The sequence below is a fragment of the Notamacropus eugenii genome, chromosome X (genome assembly GCF_028372415.1).
Source record: "Notamacropus eugenii isolate mMacEug1 chromosome X, mMacEug1.pri_v2, whole genome shotgun sequence".
Taxonomy (NCBI): domain Eukaryota; kingdom Metazoa; phylum Chordata; class Mammalia; order Diprotodontia; family Macropodidae; genus Notamacropus; species Notamacropus eugenii.
Genome location: NC_092879.1, coordinates 102,525,328 through 102,547,979, shown reverse-complemented (window position 1 = coordinate 102,547,979; position 22,652 = coordinate 102,525,328).

Genomic DNA, 22,652 nt, shown 5'->3' with positions numbered 1-22,652 from the left:
TCTTAACCAGTCAAGACAGAGGCTAGTACAAAAGACAGAAGAGAACTTTGATTACTTGGCACTAAAAAGACTGCGCAAATGACATCAATGCATCAAGGGATAAGAAGGGAAGTGGTTGAATGGGGAAAAATATTTGCATTAAATTTCTCTGATAGCCAAAATAGAAACAAGTAAGACATCTAGACAGGACTGGGAGTCAGTTCCTAATAGATAAGTGATCAAAGGATAGTGATCAAGCAGTTTTCAAAGGAAGAACTGAAATCTTCACAGCCCCATGAAAGAGTACCCTAAATCACAAATAAGAAGAGAAATGCAGATCAAAGCCACGCTGAGTTTCCACCTGACATCCTGAGAATTGGCAGAGGTGACCAAAAATTGGAAATAGTCAACATTGGAGGGGTTGTGAAAGGACAGGCACACTGATACACTGTTGGTGGAGCTGGGAAATGCTATAACCATTTTGGAAAGCAACTTGGAATTATGCAAATCAAGTGACCATAATGTCCATGCCCTTTGACTCAATAGACTACATTACTTGGGCTCATAGCCCTAAGAAGTCATCGATATGAAGAAAGTCCCCAATTGTACCAGGAGAGTTACAGCAGCACTTTTGGCGATAACAAAGAGTTGGAAACAAAGGAGATGTCTATTGACTGGGGAATGGCTAGATAAGTACATGACGTCCTGAAATATCACTGTGTGGTAAGAAATGCAGGTGAGTAATAAATACAGAGAAACATGAATGAATGCACAGAAAAGTTAGCAGACGCAGGAAAACAACGTATACGGTAACTACAACAATGTCAGTGGACACCAGTACTCACAAAAAAACAAAAGTGAATGTAAAAAAATGATAAAGAACAAGAATGACTCCACTGGATCTACGTTGTTATGAAGACGGAAATTTCACAGGTGTTAGACATCACACATATCACCAGAGTTTTTCAATATATCTGTCAGTCATGCTGATTTTTTTTCCCCTCTCTAAAAATATATTGTTTGTTATATGAGATGGGCAAGAATACTTGGGATAACTATGGTGATGTAACAAACAGACCATAGCAATAAAACCTTGTTTAAAAAGATTTTTACCCCTTTTTCTTTTTTTCTCTACCATGAATAGATCATCTCTTTTTTTAAGTACCTTTTAAAATAAACACAGTACTACCAACATCGCCCACTTTATCGGTGCCTTCCCCTCTCATCTATACAATTTGAAAATGTTTAATTGATATTCTTGGGGGAAGGGAAAGCATATTTAAGTCTTACCCCTCCCTAATAATTCTCCCTCTGATAGATGAAAAGCCTTTCTTTATAACAATTAAATACAATCAAATCGAGCAAGAAAACTTCATATACCAGTCATGTCTGAGAATGTTTTGTCTCATTTAGAACCTACAGTTTCATTATTAGTGATTAGAAGCTTTTTTACATGACTGTAAAAAACTTGCCTTTCTTTTTCTGATTACAGCACATTCATATTCTTTAACATTTATCTATTGGGGAGTGACTCATATTCTTATATAATTTGTATTCCCTCTATGTCTTGGATAATGGACCTTTAAGAAATTTCCAGCTGAGATGTTCTCTGCTAATTCTAACTGCATTTATTTTGTCTTTGAAAAAAAAAATTTAATATCATATAATCAGAAGTGTCTATTTTATCTTTTCTGATCATTTCCCAACCTTTGGTCAAGGAGTATTCCCCTACTAATAGTTCTCTTCCTCGCTTCTCTTCCCTAGTGCTTAGCACAAGGCTTGGCACATAGTAGGTGACTAATCAGTGTTTGCTGACTTGACTTTCATTTATTTATGATGTGATTATTTGATATCTTACCATTTGGTCCATCTTGACATGTGGTATGAAATGCTGCTCTAAATGAAATTTCTGTCAGGCTTCTTTCCAGTTTTCTCCTTTGTCAAACAGGAGTTCTTTCAGCAGTAATCAGCATCCTTGGATTTATCAAACCCTACACTACTTACTATGTTCAATTGCTTCTGGGTCTTAAAATACCTAAGCCCTTCCACTGATCAGCTTCCCTCCCTATTTTTTAGTCACTACCACTTTGGGAATATAGTTTGGGATGTGGTGCTTCCCACTCTTCAAGAGATCAACGGTCTAACAAGATACAACATGGAGCCATTAACCTGCCTGACTCCTTCCCGTGTCATTGTATGTGCTCATTCCCTTCCAGGTCTCTCAGAGTCTGGGGGACCACACCTCGAAGTGGTAGCATTCTTCCAAGCAAATGGACTCTATGGTCTCCTTGCCCATGACAGAGTATTCTCTCTACAACATCCTCTCCCATCATAGTTGGCATACACAGAAACTCAGCTGGAATGGCAAAGCCCTGAGCAGCCCCCAGTTCCTCTGACAGGAAGCTGCCAAGCAGCAAGGTCTGAAGCCCATACTCTGAAGAGGGCGCTTCATTTTTCCCAAGTGCCTTTGGAGCAGCGATGGAGCAAAGTAAGACAGGCTTCGTGCAGCCCAGGTCTTCACTTTTGGGAAGCCCAGAGAAAATATCTCAAGCACAATGCTGCGAAGGGGAAGGAGACCGTGATGAGTGGGCCTGAGGCTAGCTAGCCTGCCTTTAGAATATAAAATCATACTTCAGGTTCTGAAGCAGCAACATTGACCGAGAGGACCTTCTAGCATGTTCCCTTTGAAAGACTTGGCTAGTTGTGGCTATATTCATTTATCATATATGTAGTTCCAGCTGTGCCAGCTTAGCCAGGCACTTGTTACCATCCCAAGGCTCATTGGGTCTCTGTTCCTACATCTTCAGGCTGGGCTAAGAATGGGGACTGCTTCTGAATAGGTGTCCCAATGACTAGCCCGGTAAAGGGTGAGTTTCTTCCTCAGGTGAATATTCTTGCCCTTTTGCAGTTAACCACTTCTTGGGAAGACATTTGTTAATACTTGGGAACTGTACCTGACCCTGTTCATTTGTTTCTAGTGTGCATGGGAAGGGAGACGGGACGTGGTCCAACATGGAGCTCTCCCCATTGCCAAATGATGGTAGTCTGCTTAGATCGGTTCCAGGGCCATTTTCCTTGAATTGTCTTCTTAACCACAGAAAGTGCCTTCCAGTAAACATGTCAGCTGATACTTGTAGTGTACAATGGTGTTCACAGTGTTATTTTGTGCTGGATATATGGTGATAGGTTCTCTAAATGACACAGTCTTTTCTTGTTGGCTAGCATTGGGGTCCCATCAGTTTGGAGCCCCTCCCCTTCCACAAGACTAGATGGGAGCTGCCTGTGCTGGTGGCCTTTGGGGACTTAAGTGATCCCCTCCAGTCAGCTTGCCAACAGGACTTTACATTTGGTCATTTTGTTGTCATTTGATTTGTCCTCTAGTTCCCTCAGCGGGTTCCACTGGCTTTCCCATCAAGGTGCCATTCAGCTTAGCTTTTCTCCCCTCATCATCTGGCAGAATTTGTCCCTTTTCCTGAGGAACCTGTGATGAAATACAGCCCTTTCTCCAATTGGTCTCTCTCCCATAATTCCTCAGCTTCCACTTTTCTGAGTCCTCTGACATCCAAGACCTCCCTGCTTTCAGGGTGTGGAAGTAGGATCAATTCAAAATAAGTTGGGCTCTGGAGTGGAGGGGAGGGAGGAGGCTGTGTGTGTGTGTGTGTGTGTGTGTGTGTGTGTGTGTGTGTGTGTGTGTGTGTGCGCTGAGGTCCTTGCCCTGACTTAGAGAGAGAGAGAGATGTTCACCTTGGGGAGGAAAAGAAATGCTCTTGGAGAGAGATGTTCTCTCTTTTCTTGCTGATGACCTAAGTATGAATGTTAGAGGTGAAAAGTTGCTCCAAGTGACTGCTCTGGGAAGGCATTCCAGGATGTGAATTGTTATTTCTGTACTGAGTAAGCTGGCAACTGGCACTCAAGACTTGGGACTGAGGCTCAGCTCTTGGGGCGAAGGCTCAGTGTAACTCTTTGGTGGCTTCATGTCTTGATGAATATAGACTCAGCAGGAGGGTGGCTCCATGTCCTACAGGTTTCCCAGGGTACCTTTCAGTCTAGGTCAGATAAAGCTAGTGGTAAAAGGCAGTGGTAGCATGGCCACTTTTCCCACCAGTTCTACCTTGTGTCCCAAAGTTGATCCATTGTCCCAAGAATAAGAGGAAGTATTCTCTCTAACGTCTCCTTCTAAACTGCCAAGTCAGCTAACCACAGGAGCAAAAGGTGCTGGGAAGATGCCAGCGACAAAGGGCTCCAAGACTGGGTGTGACTGGGCACCACTAGGGACTCAGTGGGGAGCCCTGCATCCCATCTCTGCTGTCCAAGACAACAAGGAAGCACGTGGGCAGCACTAGGAGCCCCCAAGGTGACAGAGGAGGTGAGTGTGGTTAGTCTCCTAATGGCCCATCACTCTACTTTCCAAGGCTGAAAGTCTTTGTTGTACTGCTCCCTCCCAAATGTTGGGCAATCTTAGTAGAAGGGAAGCATCTGGGCTTACCCACCTTGAAGGTTGCCCATGATTTCATCTTTCAGAGTCATGAGGGCCTCAAGGCCTAGGGAATGAAAAGGGAGAGGACCCTTCCTAGGCAGTTGGATTGTGGCGCTTATGGAGAGGACCAGTCATTGGTTCTCCCCTGCTCTGACCACTTTGTGTCTGCTCGCCTATCCAGAGAGTGGACCCAGCTATACAGGAGACATATTTAGGCCTCAGGAGAGGTCTCGTTTCTTCTGGAGTCACATGGGAAGAATGTCGGCCCAGCAGAAAGGCTACTGGTAGACATGTGATGTGGCTGGGGGCAGAGCACTGAGCCTGGAGTTGGGAGATCTGAGTTCAAATCTAGCCTCAGACACTTACTGGCTAGGTGACCCTAGGCTAGTTACTTAACCCCTATCTGCCTCCATTTCCTCAGCTGTCACATGCAGATGATAAGAATCCCTGCCTCCCCAGATTATTGTGAGGATTAAATGAAATGACATATGTAAAGTATTTTACAGACCTGTGAGTGCTCTAGTGTTGGGGTCCCCTGGACCATTTCGGGGATCCCTAAACCCTGACCCAAGGCTCTTGTCCAGCAAGAGGCCTTGATCTAGTGAGTAATGAAATGAGGCGGGAGACAAGGTGGTGAGAGCTCCACTTATTCCGGCTAGCTCACATGCATATATAGTCTTAATTACATGAACATTCCTAACCCTATACATTGAACCTATCACCTAACACTATTCCTTATATGGGTGTCTTCTCCACTGGACATCCGGAGCTGGACAAAGAACTGCCACGTTGCCAACAAAGCCGAGACCCTTCCTCCTGAAATCCATCTAGTTCCACCCCTACTGACAAGCCCTCAGGTTATCTGGGCAGGCTCTCAGTGTGGCGTCCTGTGATGGACAGGGGTCGGCTCTAACTCGTTCCGTTACACTCTACTATTATTCTGGTTCCCACTGGTCTCTTCCCATCACGGTGGAAAATACAAGAAGCTGGGGACTCATGTAAGGAAGTCAGCCAGGCACAGAAGCCTCAGGGGATGAAGTTTTAGTCACTGGCTCCCTTGGACCTTTTCCTTCTAGGGTGAGATCAAGATCCCCATGTGCATTTAGGGCATGTAACCTTGAGCTTCCCCCAGCTTCTATCCTGTTCTGGTCTACCTGGCACTATGTATATGGAGTCCTCTTCAGCCTGGCAGAGACCCAGAAGAGACCAGCAAGCAGCTTCTTGGGGAAAGCAAGGGATGCCCCACTGGCTTCCTCATCTGCTGTGGCTGACTGGTTGTGGGCCCTGAGTTCTTGTCTCTGCGTCATTGTGGCCCCCAGCACATCCCACCTGCCCCTGTGGCATACAGACAAAGACAGTGGCTAGTAGCCAGTGCAGAGGCCTCCACATGGAAGATGCTGAGGCCCTGGCAGGGGAGCAGTGGCTAGGTCAGGTTCCTATGCTTCTCAGCTCAGTGCCTACAAGAGAAGGAGGCCCAGCTAGCACACTTGCTCCAAGTGCTTTCTTCTCAGTGGGGATCACTGGTCCCTCTTTGCTCCAGGAGCTGGGCCTGACTCTTTCTCCCTTGCTTGTCCAGGTCATTCAGAGAACACTTTCTGGCACCTTCCCCTCTCAGGAACATAGCCAGGAAGCAAAGAAGGTACTTGTGTGTCCCAGACCAGTGCCAAGGTTCTGGTGGACAGTGGAATGCCTGCGCCTTCACAAGATCCAGCTGATGATGGCGATGCTAGAGTGGAGCCTCAGCTACTGTTTGGTTAATGTTTTCTGGATGCTTTTTTAAAAACCTTGGCGGTCATTTCCTCCAAGAGACCCTGCCCCTCTGGCAGAGAGGGACAATTAATGGAAACAAGTGCCCCAGGGCCTGTGGCTGCCCTTCTGTGGCCCCAAACGGTCCACGTTGGCCTTGGCCTCTATCCCCATTCTGATGTGCATTGGCTTCCTGACTCTGCGGGCCTTAATTCCAGTCTTCTCAAGGCTCTCGGCATTGGACGTGTTCTTCATCTCCTATCGCTGCATGATCATCTATTGTCTTCCATTTCCCTCCAACAGTCTGGCCTGCTCTTCCCCATTTGATGGGCATCAGCTTTGTTTCCCGTTTGTTGCTTCCCTCAGAACTTAAGCTGTAAATACTTGGCTATATATTGGACTTTTTTTTCCTGTCCTTACTGGACACGTGCTGCAGTGGGATCACTGTGTCCAAAGGTGTGACCACTTTATGTGACTTTTCTCACATAGTTCCAAGTTATTTTCCAGAAGTATTGAACCAAGTGTCTCCACCTGGAATGACTAAAGGGGCACCAGGGCTCATCGCAGAGTAAGGAAGGCCTGGCTTCATACTTGTACCACAGCCTGGCTTTGGAACCGTTTAGGTGGCTGGGGCAGGGGAGGTGCCAGCAGCAGGGTGGCCCAAGCTTTCCAGACTCTTGGAAACAGTGCTACAAGGCAAGGTCCTGGAAATGGTTTGTAACTAAATTGTATTTTTTTTAAGGAACAAAACTGTATTTTCTCCCCTTCCCACCTCCTCCCCAACATGATAAAGAAAGAAAACCAAAATCCTTGTAACAAATGTGCAGAGTCAAGGAGAACAAATCCTTCCATTGGCTACATGCACAAAGGAAGGACGCTGCCCTCTGAGCGGGAGTGGGCAGAATGCTGGGCCAAGGGCTCATTCCTAGAAACAGTTGGATACATAAAGATGACTGCACAGGAAACCATGAATCTCTTTCCCCATCACTTGTGTATTCACCATGTTACTTTCCAAATTGACTTTTTCGTCTCTGTTTCCTTCTGGTTTTCTCTGTGCCCTTTGAAAAATGGTCCTCCTCCTCTTTTTTCCTTTTCTACTAGAATCACCTTTGCCAGCCCTGACCTCCATCTTCAGTTACAAACTGAGAAGGGAAAAATACCCCAAACCCTTCTAACAAGTAAGCAGTCAAGACCAAGGAATCATGGCCCCAGAGGTGGGCTGTTTCTTCCATCCATGACCTCTCTGTTAGGAGGTGACTAGCACACCTCCCTGGAGGTCCTCCTGAGATTTGGGGGATCACAGAAAGGAAGAAAAGAGAGCAGAGGAGGGAAGCAAGTGTTTATATAGAGCCTGCTATGTCCCAGGCACCAGGCTAAGAGAATTTCACAAACATGATCTCCATGGATCTTCCCAACAGCCCTGGGAGGGAGGGGCTACTAGGAGCCCCATTTTATAGACAAGATAACTGAGGCAGACAAAGGCGAAGGGACTTGCTTGGATCACACAGCTACATAGTGTCTGAGGCCAGATTCTTAACTCAGGTTTTCGTGCTTCCAGGCCCAGTACTCTGGGTCTAGCTGCCTCATTGCAGAATTCATCATCCATCCTCTGGAGCCATTGTATTGGTGAGAATTTATCGGTCTTCAGAACGGTTGGGCTTCAGCATGTGGCCAGTCTTGTAGAAAGGGCTCTCTTCGTTCTGCTCACTTCACTCTGCCCAGTTCCTCACATCTTCCCAGCATTCTCTGAAGTCAGCTCCACTGTCTTTTCTTACAGCACGATACCCTCCCATGACATTCCCATGCTGCCATTCGGTTTCTAGGACGTGACTTTTTCTCACTGCTTCAGGCTCAGGGGCTTGGTTTCATCTTCCTTACCCTCTTCACCCCTTACCCCCCAGTCTGCAAATGTGTCCCCGCTTGCTGAGCTGGGTATCTTTCTGCACCTTCTTGGTTCAGCCCTTCTGGGTGTGTTTCAGAGAAGAGTGAGATCTGTCTGGTGCCCAGTGCCCCGATCTCTCCCTGCGTGTTTCTGTACAATACTCTTCTTTCCATGCACTCCAATCAGGAGAGACAGCAAGTCCCTCCACCCCATTCTTCTTCCTCCCCCCCTCCCCATCCCTCCTGAGGGCCTCCATCTTTCTCATTCCTCTCCCTCAGTACCCTTTGAAGACAGAGGTCCCTCATTTCCTCCCCCCACCCTCAGTGGAGCGTCAGCCCAGCCTCATCATACACTCCTTCCAACTGCTCAGAGAAATTTTCCTTTCTAAGTTCCTCTGGACTCTTGCATTGGCATTTCAGTTTCTTCCTCCTCAGCTCTGGTCTTCTCATCAGGAATGCCTGAAATTCCTCTATTCCCCCCAAGCTCCATTTCCCCCTCTAGGAAGATAACTCAGCTTCGCAGGATAGCTTCTTGGCTGTGAGCTATCCTAAGGTGTACCTTTTGCCTTTGGGATCTTGTATGCCAGGGTCTCTTCCTGGCACGCGGTGTTGTTTAGAGCCCAAGCTGCCAGGGCTTGTGTGATTCTGACTGTATTTCTCTGGTTCTGTGTGCCTGCAGGACTTTTTCTTTGGTGTGGAAGCTCTGGGTAATGACTGTGACATTGTCGGAACCGAGCTCTGGAGGTAATTCGTGGGTTCTTTCTGCCTTCACTTTGCCCCCTGGCTTAAACAAACCTGGGCAGTTTTCATGTATTTATTTTATTTTGAAATAGAGGGTCCAGACTTTTGGGTTTTTTAATAATGGTTTTCAGGGAGTCTGCAACATTCTCAAATTCTCTCTCCTGGCCCTGTCTTTGAGGTCAGTTTTTGATGGCAGAAACCTTACATGTTCTTTTTCTTCAGCTTTTCATCTTGTTCCAACACTCCTTGGTATCTCATGGAGTCGCTGGTTTCTCTTTGGCCTGTTGTAGTTTTCAGGGACTCTGTTCTTTGGAGTGGGTTAGCCACATTCCCCTCTAAACGGCTTATTCTCCTTCCAATTCTTTCCTCTAGAGCTTTTTGTTTGTTCGTTTCATTTCCCTTTTTCTCTCCTGTGCTTTATTTCTCTTAGGTATTCATGGAGTCCTTGCAGAAAACCTCTTCCTTTCCCTTTGTGTCTGTCTGCTGCTGGATCTAGTCCAGCTCTCCTCCAGGCTGCGCTAGTCTTTGACACTGGTTGAGCCCTTTTCCCTTGCTTTTGACTAGGACCTTTCTTTGAGGACCACAGCCTACCCCTACTGTACTGTTGCATTAGGCCCCACTTGGCCTCAGCCTGGGTCACTTCAGTTCCCAGAAGGCTTCAGAGTACAGAGCACTGCATCTTCACTTTTTGGCGTCATGGAACCCTTTGGCAGTCAGTGTGCTGAAGCGTATTGATTGCTTCTCTGAATCATGCTTTTAAATGCATAAAATAAATAGGATTTCAAAGGGAGTTAGTTCTATTGAAATACGAAGCAAAAAATAAGTGGGTGTGAAGTTGAAAACTTGTGCTCAACTATCTCAGACTCAAGTGCCTAAGAGCCTGGGTGGTCTCTGTCATGGCACCTGTCGATGCCACTCTCAATGGCTTTCAAGGCCCATAATGGGGGTACTTGGTTTAGGGAGCCTTCCACTCCTGCTGCCTCTGCACATGGAATCTGTCTTTGGTGGCCTGGGGATCTGTGGCCACCAGTTTGAGGGGGTGTCCCCTCTCTCTTTCCTCAGCTTCAGGCTGACTTTTTGCCCCATTTGGGAGCAGCAGGTGGCCCTGTAGCTGCTTACTGGATTTCTTGCGCATCATTCCCCTGTTCACTTTTTGATGAGAACTAGGTCTCTGCCTCTGGTCCCACAGTTGTTTTATCTGCAGACCTTGAATTTGTATTTAATATATCACTCTTTTTTACTTCTTTTCAGAGCTGGAAAACATCGTGTAGAGTTCCCTACATAGTTGATGTCTTGGCTAGTTTTGCTGAGTGGCTCTTTTCTCTCTTGTATCCTTTGTCACAATGGACCACTGGGTAGGCACAGAGTTAGGGTTAGAGTTAAGAAGTGTATGTATTGACTGGGAAGGTAACACTTGGATAGAAGAGGCTTTCTCCTCCTTTGGGGCTTGGGTATTTTACTGCATTAGCTTTTTCTTCCAGTTACATGACTCAGTGGCAAAGGTGTGGGGGGCGGTGGGGAGAAAGAGTCAGCTCCTACATCACCATGAGCTAGATGCCTTCCTGGCCTTCAGCTTTGTGAACCAGACCAACTTCAGGAACTGAAGGTAGCTTGGTTACCCATGGCCTCTGTCCCCTTGTTCCTGGACATGAAAGGACCTCATGTGGTTCCTGGGCATGAAAAGAGTTCTGACCACCCTGGTTAGCAGGCTTAATGGAGCCATTGTGCAAATCTGAAAACAGCCAGCTAGAGAGGTGGAGAGATTGCAGCGAATCTCCCACACTGCCCCAAAGAGTGGCCTTCTGGCTTTGTGAGGGCAGTAAGGCCAGATGTCATGCAGAGTGCTTGATCCACAGCCTGTGGTTTGCTCAGGGGCCTGCCTGCCTTTGGGCCATTTTCACTGAGGAACCCAAATTAGTGGGTCCATGAAAGGGAGGTTTGGGCAAATACTTCTTAAGCCTTAACTGGATAAGGATCCTCCAATGATTGGCATCAGAGGTGGATTCCCTAACCAATTCTTTCCTTGTTTGCTTTAGATTAAGAAACTGGTACCTGAGGGATCTAGCTTGCTCCCTTCTTTATGAGTGGGGTTGACACAACTGTCTACCAATGATGCCTGTGGCCAGCCAGTCCCCTGGAACACTGCTGCCCCTGGATCTACTTTGCTGGGAAGTTGTTTCAGAGCAAGTCGATTAAAGCAGGAAGAGAATAGACAACATTGAATGAGCTTTGTGACAGTAAGGTGAGGAGACTGAGACACTTTGGTCCGGTAATGGTTTGGGGATAGGGATGTGTTTGTAGGGGCAGAGGAGGGGCTTCAGGAAATTGAGTAAGCCATAGAAAATATTGTTCCAGAAGCCAGACCCTAGAAGCCTGGCATAGAGAAAAAGGAGTGGGGAAGTATTGATGTTTTATAAGTTTAAAAATATATATTGCTGCATTTCATTTGGATGCGACAGCTATTCCTTAAAAACTCTCACAAACAAATCACATTTTCAATTTTAAATTAATTCTTCAATTCTTAACAGAAAGGAAATGATGGCCATTGTCTTTGACCCTGCTTCTGTGTCTCTTCTCCGCGTTGTTGTGGAGCGCGTCTGTATCATTCCGTTTCCTGCGCAGGCTCTAACCCACTTTACTTATGCAAGCGATCTTGGGGTTCTCTTCATTCTTCACACCAGCCACTCCTGTCTCCTTCCCACTCATTTCTCATCACAAATAATGTTCCCATGAATATTTTTGTATGTGGGGCCTTTTCTTAGGTATGGGTCCAGGGTTTGAATATCTGGGATAAAGAGGATGAACTTTTCCTTCATCATTTCAAATTGTCTTCCAAAATGGCCCAAGCAGGTGCACCAGCTGTGAATTAACAACCCTTCTGGTCATATTGTGGTGGATACTATCAAGGTATCCACCTCAGTAGGGGTCAGCTAAAGACTTGTTTGAGTTTCCATTTCTCTTCATTATGAATATCTATAAACAAAGTGTTCTTCATTTCACAATATTTTCAGGGGGTTATTGATGGCTTACATTTCTTTTACAGACTTCCTATGCTTTGCATCTGTGTCTCCTAAGAACAACTTTCAATCTTAGATGATCTTGTCAATTGGCTATCAATTTGAAAAGGCAGACTTCTTTTTCTGTTTATATTTTTTTAAAAATTCACAAACGTATTTTGCTCTACTGCCCACCTCCTCATCATTGAAAAAAGGAGAAAAACAAAACCCTCATTCTTACAGATTTGAATAGATTCCTATAAGATATTTCACATTATCTTCCATTTTTCGAATCTTCACGCTATGTTCTGTGATATCTGTCTTTCTCATAAAGTCCTTAGCGTCCATCTGTACCATTCCAGTTTTGAAAGATCTATTTTCTTCAGTGAGCTTTTGAATCTCCTTTTCCATTTGGCTAATTCTGTTTTTGAAAGCATTCTTCTCCTCATTGGCCTTTTGAACCTCTTTTGCCAATTGAGTTAGGCTAGTTTTCAAGGTGTTAATTTCTTCAACATTTTTTTTTGGTTCTCCTTTAGCAGGGAGCTGATCTGCTTTTCATGCTTCTCTTTCATCCCTCTCATTTCTCTTCCCAGTTTTTCCTCCACCTCTCTAACTTGATTTTCAAAATTCTTTTTGAGCTCTTCCATGGCCTGAGCCCATTGGGTGGGCTGGGACACAGAATCCTTGATTTCTGTGTCTTTGCCTGATGGTAAGCATTGTTCTTCCTCGTCAGAATTGAATAGATTCCCTATATATCTTAGAAATGAGATTTTAATCAGAAAAAGTTGTTGCAAAGCTTTTTCCCCTAGGTATCTATCTCTCTTCTAATTTTGGCTGCATTGATTTTGTTTGTTCAAAGACTTTGTAATTTTGTGTGACCACAATTGTTGACTTTATCTCCCATAACCCTCTCAGCAGTTTGTTTGGTCATGAACCCTTTCCCTGTGCATTGATCTGGAAGGTAATTTCTTCTCTGCTCCTTGAATTTCTTTGTGATGGGATCTTTCATGTCTTAGTCTATACCCATCGCTGCTACTGTTGGCATATAATGGAAGGTTTCATCTAAGCCTAATTGCTAACAGTCCAGTATGCCCAGTCAAACAATACATCTTTCTCCAGAATTGAGTTCATGGGTCACAACACTGCTAGGTATGTTTGCCTCTTTATGTATACTACATGCCCAGTCTCTCCGCTGAGCAACCTTTCTGTTTTTGGTTATTCTTAACCAGTATCAGCTCATTTTGATGACTGCTGCTTTGTAGTATAGTTTGATGTCTTGGCCCTCTTCCTTTCCACATTTTAAAAAATATTTCCCTTGAGATTTTTGATCTTTTGTTCCTCCAGATGAATTTTCTCCTTATTTTTTCCAGCTCTCTACAGTAATCCTTTGGTTTGATTGGTATCCCATTGAATAAGTAAATCAATTTATGAAGTCTTGTCCATTTTCTTATATTGACTTGACTTCCTTATGAGTAATGAATATTTCTCCCACTCTTTGGTACTGTTATCATTTCTGTGAAGAATATTTTGTAGACTTGATAGGGACAGACTGTTATATGAGGACATTTAAAATGTATGTCTTAGATTATTATTTGTAGTTGGGTAGTCTGAAAGATTGGGGTAGAGGTGAGTAGGATGTGATTCTAAAAAGTAACCATTTAGGAAAAGGTACAAAATGTAACTATCCTATACAAATGAGGTGCGAGAGAGGGCTGACACAGAGGAATTCGATGGGGGAGGAGGGCTGGGAGTTCTGGAACCCTGCTCTCCTTGGGTATGGGTTAAAGAGGGAACAATACATATATATCTAGAAAAGTATAGACGTCTTCCAAATTCAGAAAGAAATAAAAGGCTAAGGGGACAGGGAGAGGGGAGGGGTAAGGGAGGGATCTTTAGAGGGAACCCTACTCACATCAGATCTGGATTAAAGAGAGAACAATATATACATTTAGAAGGGAATAAAAGTCTTCTAAATTTATAAAGAATAAGAGAGTGAGGGAATAGGATAAGGGGTGGTGCTATAGAAAGGTGTTTAGATTAATGGGAATGGAAGGATGAGGGAGAAATCTTTGGAGGGGGGTAGGTCAAGTAATAGAAGGGCAAGCTGTCGAGTAGAAGTAACGTAGAGGAGTCAGGAAGGACAGGAAATAAGAGACATACAAGCATAAAATACAGATAAGGAGTAGAATTTATTGGGGAAAAAAGCAGGGGTGCTAGTCATGATCTCAGACAAAGTTAAAGCTAAAATAGATTTAATCAGAAGAGAAAAATAGGGAAACTACACTATATGTCACCAATATTAATATTATTTTAGACTATTTAAAACGACTAAACAGTATAAGCTTGGAATTGTGCTGTGGTACAGGAAATGATGAGTTGTTGGACTTAGAAAATAGGGAAAGACTCGGATTTATGAAGGAAGATGTTATTCGCCCTCAGAGAAACAGAGGACAAACAAATATATGATGGTCTTACATAGATGTGTATGAATGCATGTCTACATATGAGTATGATTATAGATATCTAAGTATATGTAAGTGTATGTATTTATGTGTATATATATATATAAACATATATTTGTGCTTATGGGTGTGTGTGTGTGTGTGTGTGTGTGTGTGTGTATTCGAGCTTAATTGTAACCTTCTGGGCTGGGGAGGAGGTCCGCAGAGGAAGGGGAAAAAAGAACAAAGTAAAACATGCCCAGCAGAAAACAAAAGAAAACTCCCAAGGAAGCAGAGGAAAGAGGTATAGCTCAGAACACACGGGGTGGTATTTAGTATATAGGCTTTCTTGAAATGAAAATTGCTTGCTGTCTATTTTGAATCCTCTCTTACGTTCTGCTGCACACGTGGCAATCCTTGTTTTCTTTTCTTATTTTGTATTTAAGTGTAAAATAAATGATTAAAAAAAAGAATATTTCGTAGCTGTGTTCAGATTGTTGTTGTGTGTGCTTGGGTATTTGTCGAGTCATTTGGTAGTTCTTTGAAGATTGTTTTCCTTCTAGGCTTTGCTGGTAATACACAGAAATGTGAACGCTCTATCCTACCACTTTGCTAATGTTATTCATTGTTTCAGTTCAGTTTTGGGTTGACTATCTTGAGTTCTGACAGTAACTGTCATCTTCTATCCCAGAAGGGATTGTTTTGTTACTCCCCCGCCTCTGCTTAGGCAATACCTTCCATTTATCTTCCTTGACGTAACGTTGTTGAATTCACCTCTCTAGCTTGTCACTCAGATGGTGGCAGTGATGACAGGAATCCTCACGTTGCTCCTAATCTTTCTTTTCTATTTGTAATCCCAGGACTTAGCATACAATAATAAGTGTTGCCTGTTGGATGTCTCAAACTGGATACCCCTCAAACATCTTAAACTTTGCATGTTTCCAAGGGAACTGGCTATCACTCCCTCTTACTGTAGAGGGCACCCCAGCCTTACCAGCCCCTCAGTGTCATAACCTTGACATTCCACCTGACTCCTCACTTGGTTTCACTACACATATCCAGTCAACAGTCAATAGTAGATGCTTCTTAAGCATCTATTATTATGTTATGTACCAGGCACCGAACTAAGTGGTGGGGATACAGAGATGGACAAAGAAAGACCATCCCTATTCTCCAAGAGCTTCCAACACAACACAACAGGAAGCTGAAAAGGGGGTGGAAGAAGAGGGGAAGAAGTCAGAGCAAGGGAGAAATGAGGAGCTTCTTCTTACAAGGAAGTCTGGAGTTTTAAACGGAGGGATAGAGGGCACTTACTTAACAAAAGAGACAATTTCTGTCCTCTCCACATCCCTTCTCTTAGTTCGGGCCCTTGTCATCTCACATCTAAATACCTGCAAAAGGTTCCTGATTGCTAGGTCCCTGCCTCAAGTCGGTTCTGTTCGAGTCATTTTCTTTAAGCTTAGATGTAAGCATGTGACTCAGCCAATTGCAGTGGCCTTCTTTTGCCTCTAGGATCAAATGGAAACTCTTTGTTTAGTTTGCAGAGCCCTCTCCTCAACCTACCCTTCCACCTCACTAAATAATCTTCCTCTCCTTCCTCTCACTGTCACTCTTCACAAGTGACATCTTCCCATCTTTTGCACAGGAAGACACTGCTCCCTCTTGGCTTCCTCGGGCCTTGTGCTCATTCTGTTCTTTTGCAGGGCCGGGGGGGGGTGGGGGGGTGGGTCCCAGGCAATTCCACTTGTGATGGTTGCAGAACCATTTCTTTCTTTGGGGATTTTTATCTTGGGATTCTCTTAATCCCTAAGATTTCTTCCTCTTCTTTACTCATGTTTGCTAGGGAAGTCTTATCGTGGACGCCCTCATTGCTGTTTCTGTATTTGTTAGATTTGTCATCAATCTCTCCAAGCAGAACGTAGGTAGGAATGCTCAGCTGCAAGAAGGCACAAACATGGCTGATAATTCTGGCTCCTCTAGCAGACTCAGTCTAGGACACCGATGTAGAGATAGTCAACATGGCTACCGCAGCTGAGCTGGAGATCACCATCTCTATCCTCCTGCCCCCTCTACTATTCTTAGGATGGGGTACCTGAGGTGCAATCACCAGCTCCAAACCATGCCCCCTACATTCTGGATGTCACCCCCACTTCCTCCACACAGGAACTTGAACTTGGCTCTTGGACCCATCCTGGGCTTTGAGAAGTGATCTCTTTCCTTACCTTCCCCAGAACCAGAACTATAATTCCCAGCCGCCATTTGCAAACCATACTGCCCCTTCTATCACTTCTGGCATCCCCATTCTACCACTGATTAGGGATTCAATTTCTTCCTGTCTCCTAGCTGCTTCCCTGCTACCTACAAACACACCTATCTCTCCCCCATCTTCAAAAACCTCTCTATTGATTTGTCCAGCTCCACTAACCCTCATTCCATGTCCCTCTTGCCTCTTGTGGCAAAACTTGAGAAGGCTATACAATCCACATCTCCATTACTTTTCCTTTCATTTTCTTCTTAACTCTCTACATTTTGACCCCCTCATCCCACTGAAATTGCTTTCTCCAAAGTGACCACTGATCTTTTCTTTTTCAGCTTTTATGACTATTTTTATAATCAAGTTTTCAAATCAAATTCAAATAAAGATCCAACTTCTCTCTCTCTCTCACCTACCCTCCCCCCCAACACCATTGAGAAAGTAAGAAAAGCAAAATCCCCTGTTATACAAACATGAATAGTCAAGCAAAACAAATTCCTAAATTAGTCATGTCCAGAATAAAAATTTGTTTCGGTCTATACTCCAAGTGCGTCGTATCTCTCTGGAGGTGGGCAGCATGCTTCCATCATAAGTCCACTGGAATTGTCATTGGTTTTTGTGTTGATCTGAGTTCTCAACTCTCTCAAAGTTATTTGTTTTTATAGGATTGTTGTTACTTTATGACTTATTCCCTGTTAGCACTTGCTTCCTTCCACATCAGTTCATACAAGTCTTCCCAGGTTGCTCTGAAATTAGCCTGCTCGTCATTTCTTAAGAACATAATAGTTAAGTCCATCACATTCATATACCACAACTTGTTCAGCCATTCCTCAATTGATGGGTGTCCCCTCAATTCTTTGGTACCACAGGAAAAGCTGCTAGAAATACTTTTGTACGAATTTGTGCTGTTCCTCTTTCTTGATCTCTTTGGTGTCTGAATCTGGTGGTGGGTCCAGCTGAGCCAAATGGTTTAACAGTTTGAAGGGCTTAGTTCCAAATTGCTTTTGAGAATGGTTGGAGCATGGAGTTCACAGCTCCATCAACGGTGCATTCATGTACCTAGAATAGGTATATTGGAGGTCTCGTTAGGCATTCATAAAATAGCCCCTCTGAAAAACATTTATCATTTTCCTTGTCATTTTCCTCATGGGTGTGAAGTGGCACCTCAGAGTTGTTCTAACTTACATGTTCTGATCAGTACTGATTTACAGTACTTTTTCATGTACAGTACTTTTTTCATGTACTTTTTCATGTAGCTATTTGATTACTTGGATTTCTTTCCCTGAAAACCTTCTGCTCATTGCTTTTGTCCTTTAATCAGTTTGGCAATGCCACTCTTAGACATTTGAACTCATTCCCTTTCTACCTTGGAGACTGAACCTTTATCAGACAAACACTGCAGAGATTCCCCGTTTGCCTGCTTCTTTTCCACTTTTTCTTATTGGTTTTGTTTCTGCAAAGCAGTTTTCTATTTTACAGAATCAGAATCGTCGATTTGACTTTCTTACTCTTTCCCCTTTCCATAGATCTGCCAGGGAATTGCATTTCCGATGTAGCCTTTGTATCTAAGTCACGAACTCCTGTGGAATTGATCTTGGCGTATGGTATCAGATGCTGGTCTGGACCAAATTTTTGCCAGAGTGCTTTCTAGTTTTCCTAAGAGTTTTTATTAAATCCAGAGCTCATGCTACAATAGATGGGATCACAGTGTTTTTTGAATACCAGGCTTCTATATTTGCATCCATCTATTATGTCCCTGATCTGCTTTAGGGAGCAACCTCTCCTTCTTAGTACCAAATTGTTTTGGTGATTACTCCTTTGCAGTATACTTTGAGATCTGCTATGACTAGGCCTCCTTCCCTCCCCCCCCCTTTTTTTATTAACTCCCTTGAGATTTTTGACCTTTTGTTTCCCAGATGAATTTTGTTGGGGGGGTTTTCCCCCTAGCTCTACAAAAATAATCCTTTGGTAGTTTGGGGATGGTACTGAGTAACAACTGGGTTGTTAATTTAGAAAGACTGCCATTTTTTGGTATTGGCTCATCCTACCCACGAAAAATTACTATTTTTCCAGTTATTTAGATCTGTCATTATTTCTGCAAAGAGTGTTTTGTAATTGTGTTCATCTAGTTCCTGTTTGTGTCTTGGCAGGTGGACCCCCAAATAGCTTATGTTTTCTATAGTTTTTTTACATGCAATTTCTCTTTCTATCTCTTCCTGTTGTATTTCATTGCAATATCCATAAATAGTGGTGATTTGTGTGAATTTGTTTTATTTGCTGCTAATATGCTAAAGTTGTTCATTGTTTCAATTAGTGTTTTCTACCCTGGTCCCTTCTTACCTTTCTTGTGTTCTTGTGATCCAGTGACACTGGCTTCCTGGCTGTTCCTTGAACCCAACAACATTGTACATTTTCAGTGACTGTCCCCCTCATCACCATCTCCTGGCTTCCTTCAAATCACAGATAAAACCCTGCCTTTTGCAAGAAGCATTTCCTGATTCCCCTTAACACAAGTGTCTCCCCTCAGTTGATCACCCCCAGTTTATCCTTTCTTATGTCTCGTTTCTACATGGTGATGCGCTTGTTGTGTCCCTCGAGAGCAGGGAGTCTATCTTTCCCTTTCCTAGTATCCTCCTCATTCAGCACAGTGTCTGGCATGTAGTAAGTGCTTCATTGGTGCTGCTTAAATCATTTCCTTCTCCCTGTCCAGGTTTCCATTCAATCCTCCCACAAGGAAAGAAGATGCAGATTGCCGGCATGGTGGTGGGGCAGTGGACTGGCAGGACACTTGCTTCCCCTTGCTCCTGTTTCACTAGTTCTTGCTGGGAGGAAGAGAGCTTCCTGCACAGTCCAAAAAGTCATTGGACATCTGATGTTTGCAAGGAAAGGGCAGCTCAGGGCTTGAGGTGGTCTCTGCCCTCTGTGTCCTTGAACAGGTCCTCTTTTGTGACCATCTAGCACTCCTAGGGCCCCCTCATCAGCCTTGCTGCATGATGGGAGACCCTGTTTGCTTTGAACTGTCTCCCCTTCCTGCAGGTGTGGACAGTTCCCAGCTGGCAAGTTCTCCAAAGGCCAGAAGAGAGTAAATGTGCGTTTCGGGTGCTCCCTGGCCCCAGTCAGTTGTCTCTCTCCCAGGGTTGTTGGGATTGTAGCCTAAGCAGCTTTGGTCACTTGTTTCTTGGACCCCTTGAAACTTGAGCAAGAGGACAGTATTTCACTCTTTGCTCTGTCCTTTTTATCTGGGCTTGACAGAGTCTGAGCTCAATCCGAGGAGGCAGCTTTGTGACGTAGTCATGGCCGATTCTGAATCTCTTCCACATAGCTCCTGGAGGGTCTGTGTCTGCCACCATCAGCATGGCTGTACTCAAGGAACTCAATTAAATTCAATGAACATTTCTTTCACACCTAGCTCTATATGCAAGATGGTCAATGGCATGAAGTAAACAAGGCTGGCCCTGGTAGGATGAAATTTGTTGCCTAGAGCAAATCTCAAAGCTGTCTTTGAAAAAGGTTTTGGAGGAGCTATGACTTAATTCTCAGTGGAGAGAGTATCCATACTGAAGAAACCATGGCTACTGTCAACTCTCAAGTGTTTCCCTCTGTTCATGGCAGCACTGGATTGTAGCTGCCCTGTTTCCAAAGCATCTGCAACTGCAACCCTAGGAGTACAATTTCTTAGCCTTTGTGTCTTTTCACGGTTCTGCAGATGGAGTGTCCAAGCTGCCAGAGCACATCATGAGTCAGCTCCAGCCTCAGGTAAACAGCCAGCCCAGAGACAGCAGCCAAGTAGCAGGAGAGGCTCCATCTGACTACAGAAGCTGAGATGAAGAGGCCTTTCCTCATTCCAGGCTGTAAGAATGGTCCCAGTCACCCTTTTGCTCTGGCCTATGGACCTGGGTTTGAAACAAGCCCAAGGTGGTCCCACAAGTGCTGTCAGAGATTCTTCCTCCATTGGCAGTAGTTCCAGTTTGGAATTTCTTGTCTCCCCAGGAGCTTTCTTCTGTTTAATAGGCATGACACCCAGTTAGGGTTATCCAAATAGATGTTCTCAATCCTGATTTCAGCCAGTTTTTCACTTGCTTCTCTCCTGGCCTCTAACTCAGGCAGTCAGATAGCTATGTGGTTTTGGTGGGGGGTTGGGTCAGTGATGATTAAAATTTGGTTTTTTACATTTGTGCAAAAGACAAAAGGTCTCGGTACTCATACTAGGGGATTCAAGTGAATCTGACAACTTTGGGGCAGATATTCCTGCCTCTGAATTGATGTATTACCTGTACAATGGAAAGACTGGAGAACTTCCCCAGAAGTAGGGTACAAAGGGATAGATTAAAATTGGACTAAAAAATTAATAAAAATAATAAAATTGGACTGTGGGTGTATGTGAGTATGTATCTGCATGTGTGACTGAGTGCCTTTCTGGTTACATCCAATCTTGTACATAGGAGGCCATGTATATCTACACACATGCCTTTTATCTAGAGCCCCAGAGCTCTCCCTTCTCTCACATGTTTCCCAGAAATGCTTATACTGTTACAGAGAGGTAGGGTTCACAAGAAACCCTGCTAAGGCTTAGTCCATCCCCTATATCCTTCCCTCCAAGCTACATGGAAAATGCTGTTCCATCCAAAGACTGTTCTGATAGGTATTTCTCAAGAGAGAAACACTGACATTGGAGCAAGCTTCTAGTACATGAAGATCGCTTGGAGGATGGACATTTCTTCCTGGGGTCCCAGAGGTTGGGGAGAGGGGAGGGCTTGGAGAATCAGCCAGTTGGCCAGGGCTGAGATAGGTTACTGCCTCAAGTTTGTGGATTGATGGGGACCACTGAACTAGCACCAGGAGCAAGGAGCTATTTGTTCACTGACACTGTACCACTTCAGTCTTTTCATTAGTGTTTGGCTCCAGGAATTCTAACGTGGGCCCTAGGAAGAGGGTCTGGTGGTCAGTCCAAGTGCCAGCTCCTTGAATGATAACTGCCCCACTTTGATGGACGTCTGTGGGCAGCTTTGTTTTTCTGGATGAGGCTCAGTTTAGCTCTCAGGCCCCGAAGGAGAGGCTTTTGACACTTGAGTGATCTCATGTTTCTTTTTTCAGTGATCCAATCTCCTGGCTGGTCACAGCCTCCCTAAGTAACACATTCCCCTCTAGTGTGCCAAATGACTAGCTTCTTCTAAGAGGGATGTTTCTTTCTCATTGCCTGCCTTCCCCCTTTCACTGAATACTGAAGCCTGCCCCCCCGCCCCCCAGCTCTTTGGTGATTGCTTGTTTGCTACTTCTAGCCACTTAGGAAATGTTGCAAACCATTTCAAACCTGTCTTTTTGCCTTGGACAGTCAGCTTTGTCCTCTCAGTGGAATTGATTGGAATTGATAAGGGACCAGGAGGAAGTTGCCCATAGTGCACTCTGTGCTGAGAAGGCTCCTGATCTGGAAGAAAGCCATGAGGTTCCCACCTGCTGCTTTCTTGGCCAACTTTCTGCCATTGCGACTTCCCTGGGGACTTGGAGTTCCTGCTTCCCTTTATCTTGCTCTTTGTTTTTTAGATATTGAAAAACAGGGTACAAATAAGACTGAGGAACACTCACACTGCTGACCAGGAAGGGGCTCCTTGACATGTGAGAAGCCCTGGAGAGGGGGGTTTCAGGGGGACTAGCTCTTGACTGGGAAATGAGGGGTTTTTGCTGCATTGTGGAGGTGGTGAGGTTTCTCTTGATCTTTAGCTAGCAGGAATCACAGTAGAGCTTTAAAAACCCTGACCTGCTGAAAGACAGGAAAGACTCTGCTAAGTGTGGAGTTATGTACTTCCTTTTGAGGGAAATGTCAAGTTACTGATGTCTAAAGCTCCACAAACCTAGTGGGAATCTAGTCAACTGTTTGGCCAAAGAATGCCATAAGCCCAGCTTCAAAGCTCAGGGATGCCCAGTTTCCTGACAGATGTCACTTTGTCCAGCTGGAGCTTTTTCTAAATGTGGAGGATTGGGATACTAGGTTTACTTGCATCTCTCTGTAATAATGAATCAGGCTAAGAGGTAGAGAGAGCTTGACTCATCCTTGGCAGGGTGGCATTTTCATGCTGTGGCAAGACCTTGTTCATTTCCTGTGCCAAGTTTTTTTTGGTTATGGAGTTCTTTCCCAGGGT